Source organism: Caloenas nicobarica, chromosome 26 (genome assembly GCF_036013445.1).
Source record: "Caloenas nicobarica isolate bCalNic1 chromosome 26, bCalNic1.hap1, whole genome shotgun sequence".
NCBI lineage: Eukaryota > Metazoa > Chordata > Aves > Columbiformes > Columbidae > Caloenas > Caloenas nicobarica.
In genome coordinates, this window is record NC_088270.1 from 1,763,399 (window position 1) to 1,784,318 (window position 20,920).

Genomic DNA, 20,920 nt, shown 5'->3' on the forward strand with positions numbered 1-20,920 from the left:
AGAATAAGAAAATCTAATTGCTTGTGAACCTTTAAATTTTTGCAATATTTTAATGACATAAATTTGCCACTCTCTTGCACAAAGATAACACAGAAATAAAGTGTTTGAATTTGCTAATTAGCAAGCATAAAATAGAGGGACGCGTTCTTAATAAAACTATTGGGATGCTCCAATCAAAGACTATGACAGCTTCTGAATTTTCATTGCCAAGAATCTGATCTGTAGACTTTTAGCTCTTCAGGCTACAGACCTTGAAATGATGCAGCATAACAGAGCGTTTCCTCCAGACCACACTGGAGCCAAGGGGCACAGTGACACAAGTTTCAGGCTCTCAGTCAAGGCCAAATTCTGCCTTGAATATTTCATAAAGTTGGGGGCTAGCTTAGGACCTGCCTTCAAGAGGCAGTTAAGTAAAGTTGCACGGGTAGGTCACACGTGGGACTGGGGCTGGAAATGATTAGGAAACACACGGGATCTGCAGGTAAGATACAACCAGTAATTCTGCTACCTGTCACAAGAAAAAGCTTTTTCATCTTGTTCAGCTCTCCCGGAGCAGCTCACCGATGGACAAACAGAAAACGCTCTCTTGCCTTGGACAAGTGAGGCCCATGTCTCACAGCCCCACGGGGTCCCTGTAACTCAGGTGCCACAAGACAGCTATCTTGGTTTTACAGGGGTGCGCACAGAAGATGTTTTTGTGGGATCTGAGAGAGGGACCCGTCTCAAACCCCACAGCATTAGCACTCAGGAGCCCAGCCTTGCCTTCACCGCTCCAGTAGTTTGACAGACCCCATCACCTTTTCACATGCCATTTGGCTGCTGTCAGAAGCAAGCAAGCTTCTTAACAGGGAAACCTTGAAAGGCCACAGCCTGCATATGTGTGCTCTTTACGTGAAGCCGCCTTCAAAGAAAATATTTACTTCACATTTTCTCTTCCCGCTCGGTACCTCCAGGGGACGATAGCTCCATAGCCGTGCTCTCCTGCCTGCTTATGGATTCTGGGAGTACATTCCCATTGCAAATCCTGGAGGATTTAATATCCACTCTGTAATCTACTGGCACCAACAGGCATTATCTAACTAAACCTTAAATTGAAAATGCTAGTCTTTCAATTTTCCCCAAGCCATTGTGAAAAAGTCAGGTTCTTGTAGCCCAATATAATTTACTCTCACTCTAATTAAAACACACCAGTCAGCTGTTCCTGGGAAGACACTCAGCTGGTTGGTGATGTGAAACACACGTGGCTGGGCATGCAGTGAGGACTTGGTGGCGAGAACAGGCAAGAGGGACCCGAGATGCACGTTTAGTGCAGATAGACATAGGCCAGTAGTACAGACTTGTAACCTTGACCTTTCTGTACTGCCACGTGCTTCCAAGAAAAAGAAACAAATTTTCTGTAGTTCTTCCTCCCTCTCATTCATCATACTCCATTTTGGCTAAATAACCAAAGTCTAATCACCAGCCAGCAATATTAATTCAAAATTTCCAATTTTATTAGGGAAAAAAAAAAGTCTTAGTCCCAATCAAGCCTGTTGCATATATCAGGTTTCCACATGGATAGCGTATAGATCCTGCTCCATAGTAAAGCAGTCCCCACTGACACAGAGCAAATGGAAAATGGAAATTTTTAGGAGGCAATCAGTCAGAAGATGCAAGAATAAAGACAATGTTAGAGTGAACTGCAGAGCAAGTCCATCTGGTGCAGTAACCCATCTGACAGTACCAGATGCTTCGACGGAAGACGCCAGTAGGCAGATGTGGAATAAACTGTGTTGAGGGAGAGTTATTTCCTCCTGACCCCATCAGTTAGTACTTAGCTTATGTCCTTAATTAATACCACTTTTAGTAATCTTAAATCCTATTAACTACCTATCTGATGTGGCTTCTTATTAGTATAACAGCTGAGCATCAGCATCAGGGTCTCTGCTGCATTTATTTTCCCAACACTTACGGCAAATGTGAATCCCCATTTAACAACCACAGGGAACAGAAGCACAGAGGAGGTGAGAATTGCTTAAGGTCAAAAGAGGAGTTTGTAGCAAGGCAGGAACTTGAGGTCTAATCTCCAGCCAGGAGAGGATTATTTTCCTCAAACATATCTAATCCCATTTTGAATCCACCTGCCCCTTAGCTCAAAAGTATGTGGCAGCAAAGAGTTCTACAGTCTAGTCTCATAAAAATGCTTCTCCAAGAACAACTGTTGTGCAGACATCTTAGCACAGTTGAAAACCACTTGGCAGATTAAAGGTGTCATTAGTGCAGGGAACACAGAGTTACAGCACAGCTCCATCTTCTATCTGAAGAGACTGCAGGCACCACTGGGAACCTTGGCCTTGCCCACGAAGGCGGAGGACGTGAGGGATTTAGGGATTTTCCCCACCCTTCTTGCCTCAGTGTAGCGCATTTATTGGGACAGGAATCCCATAGGCTGACAGGTTACCTCTTGATCAAAACAAGGGGAGTGCCAGCAAGGCAGTATTGGGGGGGTGCAGATGGACATCTACAACGTGGCTTTTGAATTGATATATAAACTCGCCATGGGAAAACAATGCTGACAGTGATGCACAGGATACGGTTAATAAGGTTAATATTCTGTGTGCAATGCTTAGGAGATGATGGAAAGATGTAATAATGCACACAATCAAAGAATTATAGGAACCTAAACAAAATAACGTATTTTCTGAAAAAAAAATAGTATGGGAAAAGGAAAATTTTCCCAGCTGAAACATTTATTGTTTGATATACTTTTAAGAAAAATAATTTCAGGGCAGTGTAATGAGTGAATATTCCCAAATCCATTAGCTTCTGCTAAAAGAACAGCTGCACAGGAAATATAGGGAAAAAATAAAGAACATAAACCTCATCCCAGCATACTCTCATGTTCAGTAGGCATAAGGGACATTTGTCCTTCATAACTCACGTAATAACTTTGTGTTTTCATTACCCAGAGAAATGATTAATCTCCATTTGAATGCCTCTAGATGCTCCACTTCCATCACATCTAACACAGAAAGTCCCACTGAAATATGTGCAATTAAAGGCCTAGGACAGAGGACTGACTTAGACTAATGAAATATATGAACAAGGTCACAAACCTCATTGTGTACAAATAAAAATTCAGAGCTCATCTCTCCAACCTAGGACAGCAGGTCTGGGCACTCATCTCTATAACCACAGGATCTAACTCCTCAGTTTGCAGTAAGACTCACCAAGATATTCCATATTGAACCAGCCGTGTAGGAGTTCAAAGCTGTGTGCTATATTATTATGTTTTATTAGTATGGCTGTTAGGAACACAGGGCATCACTTTTTATCATATGCTGATAGAGTTATGGCCAGTCAACTCCATTATGCTGATCATTAGGAGTTTTTTTAAGGGTAATATCTTCTCATTTCATAGATAAGACAGGCTAAGAGTGTGCACATAGTCACAGTGGCTTGGCTAATGAGCAGTAATTTGTTAAAGGAGCAATTAATTTCAATAACCAGTCCATACTTTCCCTGGCAAAGGGAGAGGTAGAGTCCCTACTCTTCGGTTTCTAAGATACTGCTGTCGTATGCAGTGAGGCAGAATTTCTCTTTTGCTGCTCATTGCAAATGACTAAAACACAATGCAAAAGAAGTCACAAAGCCAGCCAGGCAGTAGCACGAACCAACGCACATAAACTGGGCAGTTTCTACTCTGACGAAATGTGATGGCCGCACATCGGTGCCCCCTGGGTGGCCAGGGCACCGGCCCGCTCCCCTCGTGTTTCAGCCAGCCGCAAGGAAGAGCAGCCTGCTCCCTTCCCACCCCAGACAGGTCTAAAAGAGCCCAGCCACAGCAAGGAGGGAGGCTGCAAAGCTCCTCTCCAAGACAACAGCATATCAAGTAGACATCACACAAGCCCTCTTGATAAACAGCAGGCAGCCCCCGCTCCTGCCAGCTAACAGGATTAATCTAAATGCACACAGACACAGCTGGGCAAAATCAAAACCTCGAGCGGAGACTAAATTGCACCACTTAATGGCAAGACATCGTCGAGGCTCCCACTGCACCCACAGCCTTTCCTCTTGCCGCTGCAGCCACGAGGAGGAGGAGCAGCCGCATCCCTGCCCCTCCGGCAGGCACCGCTCCAAATGACAAGCAGAGCTCGGGGCTGAAACCCAGCCACCCAGTGCTCTCAAGAGCAACGGGCAGGAGAGAGCCAGGTCCTCACAGACCTGCAGCCACAGCTACCGAGGGTGAAGGGATCGGCTTTTGAAGCAGCAGCAGCGATGGCAAGGTCTCTTGCAAACAGAGCTGACGTGGCTCTGCGGTTACCACCACAAAAGATTCGGGCTCTGCTGCCAACCAGTTAATACCGGAGTGAGTTACCCAGCACAGCGCTGAGCTTGCGGTTCACTCAAACCACAGGCAGCAGTCTGTAACACCAAAGAGAAAAACCTCCCGACGTTGGGGCAACGGAGTGCAAGCGAAATGAAAACAAGAAGTGTATGTTCAAAAGGCTAGCGTAATTTTTACACGGTTGGAAGTAAAAGTCACTGATGCAATGCTACACAGGAGGGCCTGCGGGTTTTCTCCTCCCGTCTATAAAAGCCAGAGGATCTTGAGATTGAAAAAGATGGAGAAGTTCTATCATAGTTTACGCAAGCAGAGGCCCCTGTCTGTACGGCTGGAGATAGGAAGCGGTAGAGCTGCAATCATGGCTATGTTTTGAAAACGAAATTTGAGCACAAGGATTGCCTTCCTGACTCCATGCCTCAATTTCATCCTGCACACATCTCATTTATCTTGGTTCCCACAATAAATTCCTTTATAGAATTACAGAAAGATCTAGCTGTCATGGCTAATGCCCCAGCATCAGTTTCCCAGGATTTACAGTGCTGTGGGCCAGTAGATGCAGAAAATATTACAGCAGGCACCAGCTGGATGTGTCTAAGTGGACAAACTTGTGAACACTGGAAATTGTTTGGGTTGGATCTGCCCCATAGCCAGAACTTTTTTAGAACCAGTAAGGAAGGCTTTGCGTGGGCTGGCTCCATTCCTACTGTGCTCACTAGAAACAAGAGTACAAGTCATCTAGGAAGTAATTGCCTGACTCACCTCATGCGAATTTTCCTAGCAAGCAGAAGCTGAATCTCCGAGAGCACAGAGGCCTCAAGATGACCAAGAAAAGGTCATCTCAAGCTGTGGCAAGCTGCCCTCCTGCTGGCTACTAAACCAGGACAGGTCGTGAACTCTGCTTGAGCTCCAAATGTGAGCGAGCTGCTTCCCAGTGTTTCCTAATAAGACCTGTGCACTTAGAGGGAACATCCTTCATTCTCCAGAGGCAATGATAATGTCTGGTATGATAATACTAGAAGTTTTGCGGTTTCAAATAAAAGAGTTCCAGAAACACTCCTAAATTATTGTAGCACATTACAGAGGTCTTAGTGAGAGACGGGTTTCCCCCTAGCAGAAATGACAAGCAATATCCTCCTCTGAGCAGCTCAGAGAGCTCAAAATAGCTGTAGAGCAGTGATGGAAGGTTAGATGAGAGAAGCAATGACCAGATTTCGAGAGACTTTGTGAAGAACACTGAACTTCCAAACAGATAGCTGCTTACGAGCTGTCCTGCACCAAACTAGCAACAGAAGTGAAGCTTCTGCATTTACTATTGTAAGGGGTTGCCAGTTCTGGATGCTGCGGAAGTTCACCAGACTAAGTTCAGAGAGAAAAGGCTAACATTGGTGAACCAATACCGGTCAACATGATTACGGCTGGTTTGTGGCCTCTAAATGGAATCTCCTTTTAATTTTGTTAATATTAATTGGTAAGAATTATGCCACAGAGAAAACATGGTCATGGGGCAAATCAATCAAGATTCCGGCTCAAAGGAATTTATTGTCTTTTTTTATTTTCCTTTCAGGGTATTTATAATTTTGCTTGTGGGATGCAGTTCAGCCACTAAGAATTCTCCTGTCTGGAAGCATGTCCCTGATGGGCTGAAAAGGTAGAGCTGGAGCTCAAGCAATGTGGAAACGCGCTTTTGTGCAAGTAGCTGTTTCCTCTTTAAGGGTAACAGTACATCTGTATTTCATAGCAGGTGGAAAAGATACTTTCTGTTTAAAGCAGATGGGTTAAGAGTTCAGGAAAGGAGGATGAAAAGAGATCATGGGGGGAAAGGGTCTTGGCGATGCAGGGATTTGAGAGTGGAGATCGGCTGGCGCTCAGCAGACAAGAAATTACACAGGGCAATTTGTACTAAGAACTATCCTGACCCATCTTAAATCAGTTCTTCGGAGCCTCCCCTGAGGTACCACAGTAATTTCCTTCAGCTTTTACTCAAAGGCCAGACTCTCCTCTAGGCAACTTCTTTTTCACAGGTTGTTTGGGTGTTCTTAAATGGCAATTACATTACCAGTAAGGCCAGTTTCCTTTATTTCTGCCAATCGGCATGTTACAAACTCTGCTACCTGCCCTAGGACACAAGTTCCTGCCCGAGGCTATTGTTTCAGCAGCTTGTAGAGCCCCAAGTCCCCGGTAAACCCGATGTGATGGGCAGACCCCCAGCTGGGCTGGGGCTCCCACGCCTCCTGCAGCAACCCCAGAGCCCGTTTGGCCCCCGCTCGGGGCTGCAGAGCAGGAAGCTCTTTGTCCAGGGCCACGCTGAGCACATCGCCAGGGGGCCGCTGTTCAAAACGTGCCTAAGTACCTCTGTGGCTGTAGCTTGTCAGTCTTTCCAAATGCCAGGTCTCCAACCGAAAACGCTGTGCATTTCTGTGGCATTTTGCAGATGTCCGTGTATCCGGGCATACAGCACTAGGACCCAGACAAGGTCCTTTGGGCCATAGAACGGACATGTACCCCTCATGTCTATTATTCCTTGCATCATTTTTTTAAGCAGAACTTGTTAAACTGTTTTTGCCAGGGGTTTCTAGCTCTAACTCACCCCCCCCCCCCAAAACAACAACAAAACCCCCCAACCCAAAACCTCTCATTGCTTGTTTTCTGCAGAAGGGGGGGTGTAGCACCCTTGGTTAGATGTACACACATTCTATATCTTTCAGATGTTAACCATTCACACCATTGTATGTCCAGGTGCATGGTGTTCAGAGATCAGACTGCTGATCATTTTAAAACCAGTTTTGTTTTGGTTTTTTTTCTTTCATTCATATTCCTCTTAATTGAGTGATGCTTACCTGTCCTCCCCCTTTTTCAGCATATTTGAAAAACAAAACCAGGCAACCACTGGTTTGCTTTGCACGTAATTTATTTTTTTCTTTCCTAACAGACAACAGAGATAAACCTCATGGTCCCGGCAGCAAATCAAGAAATCCCGCAGTACAAATATCTAAAAATATTTTTTACAATAGTTGTCTTGGTATTTACATATTTGCTCCCAGTCTTCCCATCTAATTAGACTCTGAATCCCCTATTCACTTACGCTGGCAGAAAGCTCTATCATTTTCATGTTTGGGGTCTGTGGCTATCTGGAGGGCTACAGTATAATCCCATTTAAGCCTTTGGTGAGGATGAGGCAAAACCAAAGAGAATTGAATACTCAAGTGAGGAGGAGTCTATTTGCAAAGGCTGAGGGTGGCCAAGGCAATGCTAGTGCAATTAATAATCTGGGGCAACCTTTGCGCCAGGCTCAAATGTGGGGTGAAGACTGACCACCACACTGAATTAACAGATCTGTTTGAAGATCTTTCACATGATCCAGGAACCAAACAATTACAGTGCAATCCAAAGAGAAGTTACTGGGCACCCAAAGAAAAAAAATGCCATTTGCAAAATCTGCAGATGCAAGTGGAAACATCAGCAACAAATGACAAAGACAGCAGAGGCAGGAGTTTCCAGCAGGTTGTGCAGGGACCTGGATTATCCACGCATTGAGAACTTCAGTCAGCTGCTATCTCCACATGTGAGACAAAGCCAAGGGGAAGAGGATCGGTTCACACATGAGCTGTCTCCTGTGTTTGTGCAATATAAAGTAAGCAACCTTGAAGCAAAACTGGAGCAAATGTGGCTGTTGCTTCACAGCTCGGATAAATGATGGGCTCACAGAGAAGCCAAGACATGCTCAGGAGGAGCAGTCTTTGAGATGCAGCCACAGAGACACCAGCTCAGTAATTGATGCAAGGCATTTGGCATGACGGCTTCTCAGCTGGATTTGTGAGCTGGGTGTCAGCCAGCCCTTGTAGCCTCAAGCGTGCTAGCGGGGATGTGGTCATAAATCAGCGAGTTCCCAGCCCAGCAGCAGGTTGAGTCACAAAGACCACACCAACTGACACCAATGCTCAGCAAGGAGCATTGGGAGATTTCCCCCAAAACATCATATAAGCATAATGAATAAGAGAGAGAAAAAAGCCCAAATGAACCCTTAGAATAAACCTGAGCTCTCCTCTCCGTGAAGTCAAGTAGCTAGATCTACCTTCCTTGCAGCTGAGTATCTGTCCCAGTATTAGGGTCAGGCTTATTGCTGTTGGACCCTCTCAGATTTGAAAGTGAAAACGTACTTTTTCAAGTTAGATGACTTGGTCTTGAATGAAGAGCAAAGTGAAAGGGGAGGGGAAGAAACTGTGAGAAGACAGCACAAAAATGAAACTATCTGAAATTGAGAAAATTTTATTCTAACTCATTGCCTCTTTTTCCTTGCCATGTGAAAGGATGATAACATCTGCATCTGAGGGGTAGAAGCAAGCTTGCTTGAACAGTGTGTGCAGAATCCATTTGCCATTCTTGCATGAAAGGGCCATTGAGACGCGTGGTATTAACCAAGCCTTTATCCGATACCCTGCCAACTTGTTTGAAAGTCTCTTTTTACCCACAGCAGGGTCAAGAGCCACTGGTGTGGCTGAGATAGGGCTGTGCTCCTGGCACAAAGATCACATCCCAGCATTTTGTCTGGTAGAGAAATAAACCTATAAGCTTAGAATTTCTCCCGCCTTGGTTAGTACGCTAGTCAGAAAAGCAGCCAAGAAGGAACCCTGATGTGCAATGGACTGATCTGAGAAGAGCTAATGGCTAAAGAAATTAGCTAGAAACTAAAGAAAATCTGGCACTCCAGTCTTGATCTATTTGTTTTCTAAAATGTAGAATCCAAATCACTTTGATTTTTAATTACCACATGCTCCAGGGATATGTATTGGCTCAAGGGGCAGACGAGACCACAAAGCCTTTCCACCTTTAGGTCAGCGGCAAGCCTGCCCTGCTTCGGTGGCAGCGGGATGGCACAGGGGACTGCCAACCTGGTAATTGCTAACGGCGTGTGAGCTTTAGGCTGCACGGTACCAAACCTGTAATTTGGTGATCTCTGCAAAAAGACTGTAGAGACTTGGTCAGAAAATGCTAAGCAGTGGGAAGATGGTTGTTGGCAGAGAAATCCTCTCTGTTGCTGCTTGTGCTACCAACTTGAAGCTTTCTCTCCAACAAGTCTCTCTATTATGTGGTCCCTCACCAGGGAGGGATGGGGAGACCCTTGCTTAGCGCACATGGAGAGCAATACTGCTAGGGTGCTCCTGTGCCAGCTCCTGGCTTTCCCACCTCACTGAAACCCGTTATGAAAAATCCCCAGCTGTTCTGCCCAAACTGGCACCATTATTATTGTCTCAGACCATCACGACTCACACTGCACAAAAACTGCCCGCCCTATCTGTCCTTGCTTTACACGCTGCTGCTTGGGCTGCTTTTTGCTACCTCCTTTGGTGCAGAAACATTGTGAGTACCACTGGAGGGCCCACAAGCTGTTTGAAGGAGTCTATCCTATATTTGCCACCCCCTGGAGTTAAAATATAATGAGATCTATAAATAATAAATAAATCAGCAATTCTTTTTCATGTCTCTAGAAAGGCTATTCTCTAAGGCTACATAGCTTTTAGAATTTTTAATGGAAGTGCAAAGGGGGAGCCAGAGTTTTTCTTCCTGATTTTAAAGATAAACACATGATTTGTGAAGGTGAAAATAATTTTTAAAAAAAATGAAATAACCTCGTCCAGTGCAAAAGAAAGATAGAAGAAAAGTGGACTAAGTTTTCCTTGGAAACTCTTAAGTGAAACATTTACTTTCATCAGACAGATCAAGCTTTTTAAATGCATCTTTACATGCAACAGGATGTTTGAAAATATAAGTTCAGTGTCTGACACATCTATAAAGAGGGAGACTAAATGGGGAAGAGGAAACTGATACGTACTTATTAGCAAGGGTCTCGTGAGTCTTTCTGTGCTGGGGAAACAGGACGCACTGCCTTTAGGGTCTTTCAGTTCAATGTGCAGGGCGAAGGGTATTAATAATACAAATCTCCCCATATCTGATAGATGAATATAGTATGTCAATTCAAGCAAAATATCAGTGATGAAACTAGCTCATCTGAGTTGAAGAGGAGCGAAAGAAAAGCCAATATCACACCCCTAGGTTCTGTCTCAGCAAAGCCTGCTCTGCCTGCTTCCTTCCTAATGAGGCATTTTACAATGCTGATGAGAAAATTCCCTGGTGGAATAGAAGCACTGGGGGGACTAGGGATACACTGAGATTCATACACGGTAAGATGAAGGCAGGCACAGAGGAAGGGGAGCAAATGCGGAGAAATGGAAGGGAATTAAGTTGACTTGCTCTGCTGCTCAGACCTCAACATTTGCAGCATCTTTTTACCTCCATCAGCCCCCTGGCTCCCCCAGAGAATAAACCAAACCAATACACAACCCTGTGTTTTTTATTTATGAGAACCTTCTGTTCAGTTACCCCTAGTCCAGCAGAGCTGTTTCGCTTTTGTTTTCCCTGGCCTCAGAACAACACTGCTAATCCTATAGAATAATGTTAATGTAATCAATATGATTATGCCCACGAGAGAATGTCAGCCACTGTAAAACAACACAGCCAAAGGGATCCAGTAAGAGAACAAAAACAAGACCAGGAGCTTATTTTTGGACTTGTTTTGTTCTTCTGTCATTTTCTATCCATTTTCCCCATGTACTATGTAAAATAAAAATAAATAGAGTAGAATTCTTGGGCACTTCCAAAGAAAGCCAGCCTTTTGTTAAGGCCACATTCTAGAGAGACCCTAGCTTAAGTATCTTACTTCAGGCAGACTGAAAAACATCCCTGAAGGTATGACTTATGTGTTGAACCCAAGCTCCCTGTCAGTCCACGTTTGGCTGTCTAATTTTCTGTACGGTACTGCGGAGATTACCAAACCAAGCCTATGGCTGTTTGGCTGGATGGTGAGGACAGAGCAGGATCTGAGCATTGCTGTCCCAGGACAGCTTTTCTACATGGACTGTAAATGGTTAGCACAGACTATAGGCCTCGCTTACAGATAGCAAGCGCTAGAATTTCTTTACACTTGAAAAAGCTTGAAAAAAACACAGAACAAGCGGAATATCTGAGATCTTGAAAACACTTCTGCACATAACTCTAATTAAGTGATTTTCTAGTGCTCCCACAGCCATACCTGGATGAGAACTTGAGTCCTGTGCTCATATTCGGAGACTATATTTGTGGAATGAGTCATTCCCTGCCAGTTTGGGAAAACCTGGGATTTACTTTTGAAGGCATGGAGTTTTCTTTCTTAAGTACTGCAGAACGCAGTAGCTGGCAGGGGGCATTTATCTGGAGCAGAGCTGTGTCTGCACTTCAGGTTGCTAGGTCCTTGCAGCATGCTCAGTGCTCTGAAAGCAGCCGTCAGCCACCCCGCTCACAACCGCATTGCTCAGAAAACTTCAGTTAAAGTTCCCCTTTTGGGGGTCAGCATCTCCCAGCACTCTGCATAACCAGTCCCTTCAGTCTTTGTCTTCATTTTTTTTTTTTTTTTTTTAAATCTCCCATTACTGTTTCTTCTAAAAGCTCTGAGATGGTTCCCACAGGCCTTACAAGAAAACAGAAATTGAATGAAAATTAAAATGCTGATCTAGAGCTGCTAATGCCCATTAGGAGTTACACAAACATCCACTTGGAATGAGTCCCATCTGGATAACAGCAAGAAATGTTTCAGAGCAAACCCTGAAGTTAACACACTAGCTTGCTTTAGATCTCCTATCCTCTTGGACTTTCCCCCCCTGTTCCCTGATGTCAAGGAATGAGCTTGAGACCATATGCACTGAAGTTCTGATACCGGTCCCAGGGCTTTAGCCAGGTGAAAGCTGCCCACGCTCAGGGGGGCTGCAGGAGCCACCGACGGGCTGAAAAAGCCTGGACACTCTTCCAGGACAGGACAGTGTCTCCTGCATGGCTGACCAAGTCCCCTCGCCTCCCTGAACGCAACTGTTCTCAGAGGATGAAAGGTTACAGCATAGCTAGGAAATCAACTGTTAAGGACTGGACCCGGACTGTTCAGAAATGGGGAGGGCTGCTCAGGTGAACAAGATAGTTCGGTTTGCCTTCTCTCCTATCTGCAGGCAATTCGGTCTTTACTTCATCCAGTTCATCACGTTCTCTTTTAATGCCTTTGTTTTTGTCATAGACTTTTATGTGTGTGCACACGTGTTAAATCCGGGCAGGAATGCGTTTGAAAGTTTAGCCAGATTAGCCTGGGTTTTATTTTTGCTTGCTGGGACATGCCCTCCAGCCCCCAGCTGACATTATATTAATTGTTTCCGATTCATTATCCTTACTTACACGGAAGGGGTGCGTGTGAAATGAAGAAAGCCTTATACGCCTTGTAAACATGTTTTATCTCCCTTTGTGACACCTCACCAGCCTGTTCTAGCATCAGTACCCCCTGTGAGCCGGTAACCCTGATGCTTCTTACCTCTTCCATTATCTATTCATTCCTCTCCAGGACCATACTGATTTCCTGCTCTGTCCTCCACCCTGGACCCTCTGGTATTTCTTCTGTCCCTGGCCTGCCAAGGTCACCCTCCTCAGTGTCCACTTCTCTCACATCCTTCTCTCTCCTCTATCAAAGCCTCCCAGTCCCGGGCATCACTCCTCCAGTCCCGGGGGTCGGATCTCTGTCAGGATGACACACCTGCAGTGACAGCACAGCCCTTCTCCAACAGGTTACTAAATTCCTGCTCATCCCAAGTCCACAAATAAGGAGGAGAGTCTGAGAGCACCCTTCATTGCGGGGGGACACTGCGTCTTTGCTCCCACCCTTTCAGAGGGAGGCCACAACCAGCTGTCTCCAAACTCTTGGTCCGTGCACAAACGTTCCTGTTTCTGGGAGCAGGGTGGTCACTGGGGTGGACCTGGCGTGCAGCAGAGCTGCCCTGCGCAGTGCCCTGCTTGTACCTTGCTTCAATAAGTAATGAAGGAAGTAGCTACCAAGTGCCTCTTGCAGCCTTTCTGTGCTGGCAGGTTATTTATATGCAAATTTCTTGTCTGTGTTGGCTGCTTATAAACATGACAAAAACACCTTCCATGGAGATGGGATGAGGCAGAGGTGTGCAAGGGCCCTTTGATCCAGCCCCAAGAGTTAATGCAGTATTATTCACAACCAATTAGATGTTTTCAGACAGGAAGAAATGCATTTCTCTTCCCTCTGACCAGCCACAAAGACATATTTGTCCTAAAAAGACCCCGCGTCACCCTCCTGCTAGCCCCATTTCCCGTGCTGCTCAGCAAGTGCCTTTGCCATGGCGATGTGACCTGGGCAGCACCGAAATAAACTCTAGCCCTGATCTGCCTCCAGTTTATGCCAGGGAAGGCCAGCAGCCCTCCCACAAGGGCAAGCTAAGCTCTGCTGGCACCACCCCCAGCTCCGTCCTGCTCATCCAGGCACCTGCTTCTGTTTGGGCTCCATACCCCTATGGCTGGCTGTACCGCTGCTCAGCCCCACCGGATCTGACAGCCAGGCAAATCCCTGGCTTGGGGTTTTGGAACAAAGATGTTGCTTGTAATTTTTTGTGTGATGATGATGGTGAAACACTGGCAGAAGTTGGTAAGCACTGAATCTGCTGGTTCCAAAGAAGCTGTGATGATCCGGCCGTCCTCCAGAAACTCTGTTTTCAATTGCAATTTTAATTACAGATTAAAACAGGAGTATTGGTGTGAAGTTAGTCCTCCAGCCAGGCTGACACAGGGAGCCGTTTTGGTTTACTCATTTCCTGTCCTCCCTCTACCTCTTGGCTGCTGAGTGTCTTCCAAATACACAGGGCTGCCAAGCCCTAAGATGCTTATTATATCATTTGTTTGGCATTTTGGAGCTTTCTCATGGCCCAGAGGAGCAACCTGCAAACATGCACAAAGCCAAATCCTCGCTCCCTTTCACTGCTCTCCTGAAAACACCCTTGCAAAGAAACCAGTGAAGCAGCAGATTTACCTGGGGGCTGCATCTGCAGCCCATCACAGTAAACCACCCTTGCTCCTTGCATCATTTCTGTCTTCACTCTTTATTCTCCTGGCATGTTTAATTTAAACTGAGAAGACAATCTTTCTACTGAGTCCTTATTCTTCTCTAAACATCAGAGGGACTGAACTGTACCCGAAGCTCCAAAACAAAACCACTGTACAAGTGAGATATTTAATTTACAACAGTAATCCCGTCACAACAACATCTGCTCCAATGGTACTGAGGTATAAATGGACCCAAAAATCTCTGTTACTTCCCCCTCTCCTTTTTTTTTTTTTTTTCCTTTTTAAATCCCTGCCTCATCGAAGCTAGGAGTACACTTTGAGGACTGCTCCAGATTTCAGGCCTGCTTTAACACTTTAACTGCTTGTGACAGCGGATATGTGAATAACTAAGGAAGCAGTGATTTCACACAGACACGTAAAGACTGAGTGCAGGAGAGTGGGATCGGGTCCTGAGGCCATCCTTCATGCTTCAGAAAGCCTCTCCACCTTCAGCCCGCGCCTTTTGGTGGAAGGAGAGCTTTAGCCTGGAGACGGTGTCACAGCCAGGGATTTCGCAGAGCTACCTCTAGTATCTCTTTTCCCCGGAGCAATACAGAAACAGAGAGCTTATGGCAGGAGGGCTGCTCCGTGGGGCACATGCGGCTCCTCTCAAGCCCGTGGCGCAAGTCAGACCCGCGCACCTCTGACACCAGCACGGAAAACGGATGGAGAGCTCTCCTCTCTCTCCGGACTCACTTGGCAGATGTCAAGTGAACTACAGCGGGGCATAACCAGGCAGAGGGAGCAGCAAATGAGTCTGACGAGCTCTGTTTGCTGCCCTGGTGAGTGACTTCCCCCGCAGACACGGGGACTGTGATCTCCGGAGGAACCTGTCAGATAACACTAGGAGCCGCACAGGGATTTATGCTGGCAGGGGCACAATATTTCACTTCGATGACACTTGCTTTCTTAATATTTTAATCATGCTGTTGACCTCAAGACTTGAGAGACGCGGGCGGCTGCCACCCTTCCCACTGTGCCTTCCGCTGGCGAAGCCGAGCCCCGCAGCGAACGCCACGCTGACAGCGTTCCGCACAGCGCACGCAGCGCCCAAGTTTTCCCAGCTCGTGCGTCACAGCGCACATCACACCAGAGACCAAGGGACCGATTACCCATTCTCAGCCGTGGAAGCCAACGGTGCTCATGTTCTTCATGCAAGACAGAAAAAACGAGGAGGAAAGTCAAGGTCAAGACAGCCAGGGCTGCAGGACTCACGGCTGCAGGACTCACGGCTGCATTCCTTAATAACTGCAGATAGCTAAACGCCACAACGTACTCGCTTTCCAGCCAGGCCTGTGCTGCATTCTTATGAATGACTGGTAAGAAAGGCATCAGAGAGAGGCAAGAAACCCTCAAGTGTTCAACCCTGCATGCAAGATTCATAGGATCATTTATTGCCTAACAAATTCCCTGCTATTTCAGTGACTGAGGAATTTTTTAATGTCCTCGATCTGTTTTGCTTTCTTCCCTCAGGTTACTTTAGCTTGGGAGCATTTTGTCTTGTTTTAAATGTATTATCCTAGCATGCGCTTGTCCTAGGAAAATGCTTCCAAAACTTGTGCATAGAGAGGAGATTTTCAACATGCTTGTGGACACATACATTATACGACTACGTATTTGCAGAGGACAGCATCTGATGAGCCACATGATTGCTTCTAGTCCAGGATCCTGTGTTATATCAGTATAAGCTGAAAATTTATATTGATCATACCCAGGTCTGTTCACAAGAGTAATCAGACTATCTTAGAGATGTATGAAAGAGGAAGCCATTCCACAGCAGAGAAGGGCATAAAACTATTAAACGCTTTCCTAATTCCGTAATTGAACAATCAGAGGGATGAATACTGTAATGTAACTGAGTTTTCCAAGTCTAACTTGCAGCTTAACAGAGTCCTTTCTAGGAGAAAGAGGAAAGTAAAGGCTCTGAGGACTCATCTTCAACAGGCTGTGCAGATCAGCACTGGGCTGAACCACGGCAAGCCCCACCAAGGGACATTGCAGAGCAAGTGGGAAGGCAATGGCCAGACATCCCAAGCTGCTCTTCAGTCTGGCAAACGGGTTGTACGCAGCCCTGCACGGCAGGGGATTGCAGGCAGGTGTCTGGTCGCTGGCAGGGGACAGGGCGATAAATCCTGCCGGACACTGACTGCAGTGCTGCTCTTCCCCAGTACATTTTGACAGGGAGAGAATTGAATAGTGTCACTAACAGACAGGGGAAAAATTATAAGGTTCATTTAGAAGGCAGTAAAGAGGGAAATTTCTATTTCCTTTTAAAATCACAGCATAATAATTATTTCATAGTGGTTTCAACAGGGGAGCAGGAGCCAAAGGGACCTCAAAGCATTTCAGGATCCCGCTCCACAGCTGGGATGGGCGCCTGCGCTCTGGCTCAGAGGATGCAGCTTCGAGACCCCAGCAGGCAGGGGACTTCAGGCAAGCATAAGGATTGGTGCATGTTTTCCACACCTGCAAATTCCACCTAAAACTATGGCCTCTTTAAACTGAAGCGCATTACAAACGGATAACAAAAAGACCCTTTTCCTTACGGAGCTTGTATTTTCCTAAAGGAAACAGGACATTGTGTTATGAATTGGAAGCAAAGCCCCCTGAAGACACTAGATGACAGGACCAAGGCCTCATCAGTAACCTGTAACAGTCCAAACATCTGATTCCAGGTTAGGCCCAAGTTTAGGGTGAATGTAAAAATCAGGCTTCTGCACTGTGGGTATCTGCATATATGCTGCATAAAAGGCTGGTAGTGTGTGCACGCTCCCATATTAGCAGACAGTATGGAGGATACACATGACAGTATTAAAGTCAAAGCTCTGCCATTAATTCCTGTTGGCTACTCGCATGAAATGACTGTGATTTCAGGAGCATTACTGGAAAAGTGGAATAGACATTAGGCATGTGTGCAAGCACTGATTTGGGCCTTTGAGTCAGTACAGATTGGTACGCATGAGTGAGGACAGGGTCCTGGAGAGGATATGAATACATTCACATGCCAGAACTATGGAATCGCGGATGGAACCGGCTCATAGCAAAGTATGCTTTTGAATAGCGCTAAGCAAAGTAATCACAGGCTTTCTCGGTTAACTGTTCTCCTATTCTTCTTTCCATCACCTTGTAAATAGCTACAAACTGGCCTCAGCTGGATATACAGGGAGATGATTGATGCAATCAACTCGTATGTAATTAGTGACCAAAGCAATAAAGGCCATCTCCTGGTGTTTCATTGGGGATCTAACAATGATACATACATCATCTACAGAGACATACACATACGATTTTCACGCACGTATATTTATAGTTATGCCCATGGTTAGATGATTAAGAGCCATGAATAGTCCTGAAGGCTCTGTTTTGCAGTTGTAGTAGGAGTTTTGAGGGAATGCCAAAAGCTGATTGCTCCTACAATGCTACAGTTCCTGTTTGGATCAGAAAGGCCACACAAATATGCATTAACTGTTACTTGAATCCATTGTGCAATTCCTACTCTTTTCATTTATTCCATTTTGTATTAGTATATTTTTTCATAATACAGACAAGAGCTTCATTTGCTAAAGCAAAGTGTGATGCCGCAGAAATCAATAGCATAATGATAAATTTTCTGTAGCTCTGGATCTGATTCCAAATCTTTTATCTGAATTACTGTATTGATTGGTGGAAAAAATGGATTACAAATAAAAATACAAGACAATTAGATGCTATGCAATTAGCACTAAACCTCAAGAAAGATGACTTAAAGACAAAGGGCAGAACTCAGTCATCGGCTTTTGTTCTACTTTTCTTAAGGATATAAACCCTTACATTTCAGTGCTCAGGCCAGCCTCTAGTAAGTGTTATCTTTCCCTCTGAGAAAACAGTTCTTTTGTCCCCACTGGTGACTTCTCTCCAGCATCTAGGGCCATTTACTGTGGGAGGTAGATGCTGCTCTGGTAGACCAATGGCTTGACTCTCTAAGGCAATTTCTCTGGGAAAACAATTAGCTCATTAGAAATCTGGAATAACTCCATTGGCGGTTAAATTTGGAAAAACTTCATATAGTGGGTTCATCCAGGCTGAAAAAGTGCATCAAGGACAGTGTATTTCAATCTAAACTAGAAGGACCTCTAACACAACACCACCGGGAACAGCACAGGAGAAGAGGGAGCACTTCAAAGGCTGTTTTGAGGGACTGCAACAAGAACGTTCCTGCCAAAAACCCCAGTTGCAAATTAGTTCCATAAAGCTCTGCAACTAACGATTTGTGGAAGGGGAAGAGAAAGGGCAATTAGATTACTTTGGAAATAACAGCAAGGCACCCACAAAAAGCAGAAATGTTTTGGGACTGATTAAGCTGGACCTTTTGGTTATGCTACGGTAACACACTTGGCTAGTATTATCCTTTGAAGGCACTGGAGCAAAGTTATATGAAGGCCTTTATTTCCAATACATAAGCACGTATAAGTCTGATAGCTCATTGTTAGCTGATCTGTGGCCATAGGTCACTCTCAAATCTTCATTTATGTCAGGCAATGCCGTGCATCATTGATTTCAATTGAGGAGATGCTTATTAATAAGATTTAGTGTATTGAGTAGTAAGACTAGCAGAAAGACCATCTATGTCACCATAATGATCCAGAAAGCTGGAATAACTCATCGCATCACTATATAACTTTCATTAGATGCTTGCCACAGTTCTCAATGTGAACAGCTTGCTTAGGACATCAGAGCTTTACTGCAGGCCTGAGGATCTAGGACCCAGATGGGAAAAGATATGAAGATTGCAAAGGCTTCTGTATTAGAAGAGGTTAAAAATATTAAGACTAGATTAGTTCGGGGAAGAGATAAATAAAAGATGACATGATAAAGGCATGTAAAGTAATAAATGGCACAGAGAAGGTCAGCAGGAGGCTCCTGGTTTTACTTCTCATAATACAGGAATCCAATTAAATTAAAAGGCTATTCATTTAAAACTTATAAAAGGGAATACTCTTTTCACATGCAGTACAATCAGGCAGTGGAACTCATGAGTTTGAGGAATTACAGAGGCAGAGAATTTAGGATTGCCCCAAAAGAGGGAGTGTTTACAGAGGCAGAATATGCATCCTCAGCTCTTATGATAAAAGGTTTTAAGGAAACATAGACTCATACCTTAGGCTATACATTAAACAAAAGAGACTTGGTACAAAGCTAAGGAAAGCTGGCCCAAAGACTTTCATTTCAGAGGGACTAGTTCCTGTCCATAGGAGCTTGTTGAGGGAACGGAATACCCTCATATAATTTCACTGCTGGCCTTAGTGGGAATGATACACCTCCTATCCTCAGAAACTGAAGCGCTGCGTTTTGCTGTTGCAAGTCCCAGACTAAAGTAGCCATCAATCTGAGCCTGGTGACAGTGACAGAGGAAACAAATATCCCTAATTATGTTCTTGAATGAAAAAATTGAGCCTTACAGTTAAGTGAATGAACCTTATCTATTTTTTCTGTCAGAAAAATGAGTAATTATAATAAATTAAATAGTTTTTAAATCCAAACCTTTAGAAGGCACCTTCTTCAAGTTAAGTAACTGTGAGAAGACCTAGTTAATAAGTCTAATGCCTCTGGTCTTGGGATATCAGATGAGCAGTCACCAACACACCTACTACAATAATGATGCAATATTATTTCACCATTGTCATTATTTATTAGCAGGTCAGAAAATGCTAGCCAGATTAGGCTCCTATTTTGCTAGGAATTGTGTATACACATGGTAAGATAAGTGCTGCTAAAAAGCACTTGTGATCTCGATTTAAATTAAGCACAACAGGTATAAGTAACAAACAAATGCAGGCAATGAAAGAAAATGGATTAAAGCTATAAAGATAAGAAGTGCCCAGAGGCTCCTTTTTTTTTTTTTCTTTCAAGAATCATAGTAACTTAATTGCCTGGAAAAAAAGTGTCTTAGACACTGTGTTTTAAGCGGATACACCACTGAAAAACAAATTCTGAGTTTCATAATCATGAGCATTTATACAGGAAGTCTGATGCTGTGATTTATGCTTATCCAATCAGGGATTTAAAATATGCCCATTTAGCCACAGACAAGTATCAAAACTGCTCCAAATACACTTCCCAGACAATCATAACTGACAAGCTTTAGGCCAAGCTTTATCAGTAGAAACTATTTTTGAATATCCTGTTGCCAATAAGCATGTTTCAGAAAGTTGCATTTAAGAAGCATCCACAGGAGCTAAGTGGATGAAACTGCCACCAAAAATTCACGTCAAATAAAATGAATGAGGACTTGAATGGAGCTGTTTTCCATTTGAAAATGTTATTCTTTCAAAACCAAAATATGTTGTGAAACTGTGCTAATATTGGCCAGGAGTATAAAAAAAAAATAACGACAATGATGAGTTGCCTTGGTTTGGCAGTTTTAGAATTACAGTCTCTGATGTTTCTTTGGGAGATTATTCAAATTCCAATTTTTCACCTGATAAAATAAAATACAAACAAACACTGAAGCAAAATGTTTCCATTTTGAAAGCTGATCAAGTTCCACCTAAAAACAGGTTTGTGGGGTGGTTTTGTTTGTTTGGGGTTTTTTTTGGTGGGTTTGTTTGGTTTGTTGTTGTTTGTTTTGGTTTTTGTTTTTTAAAT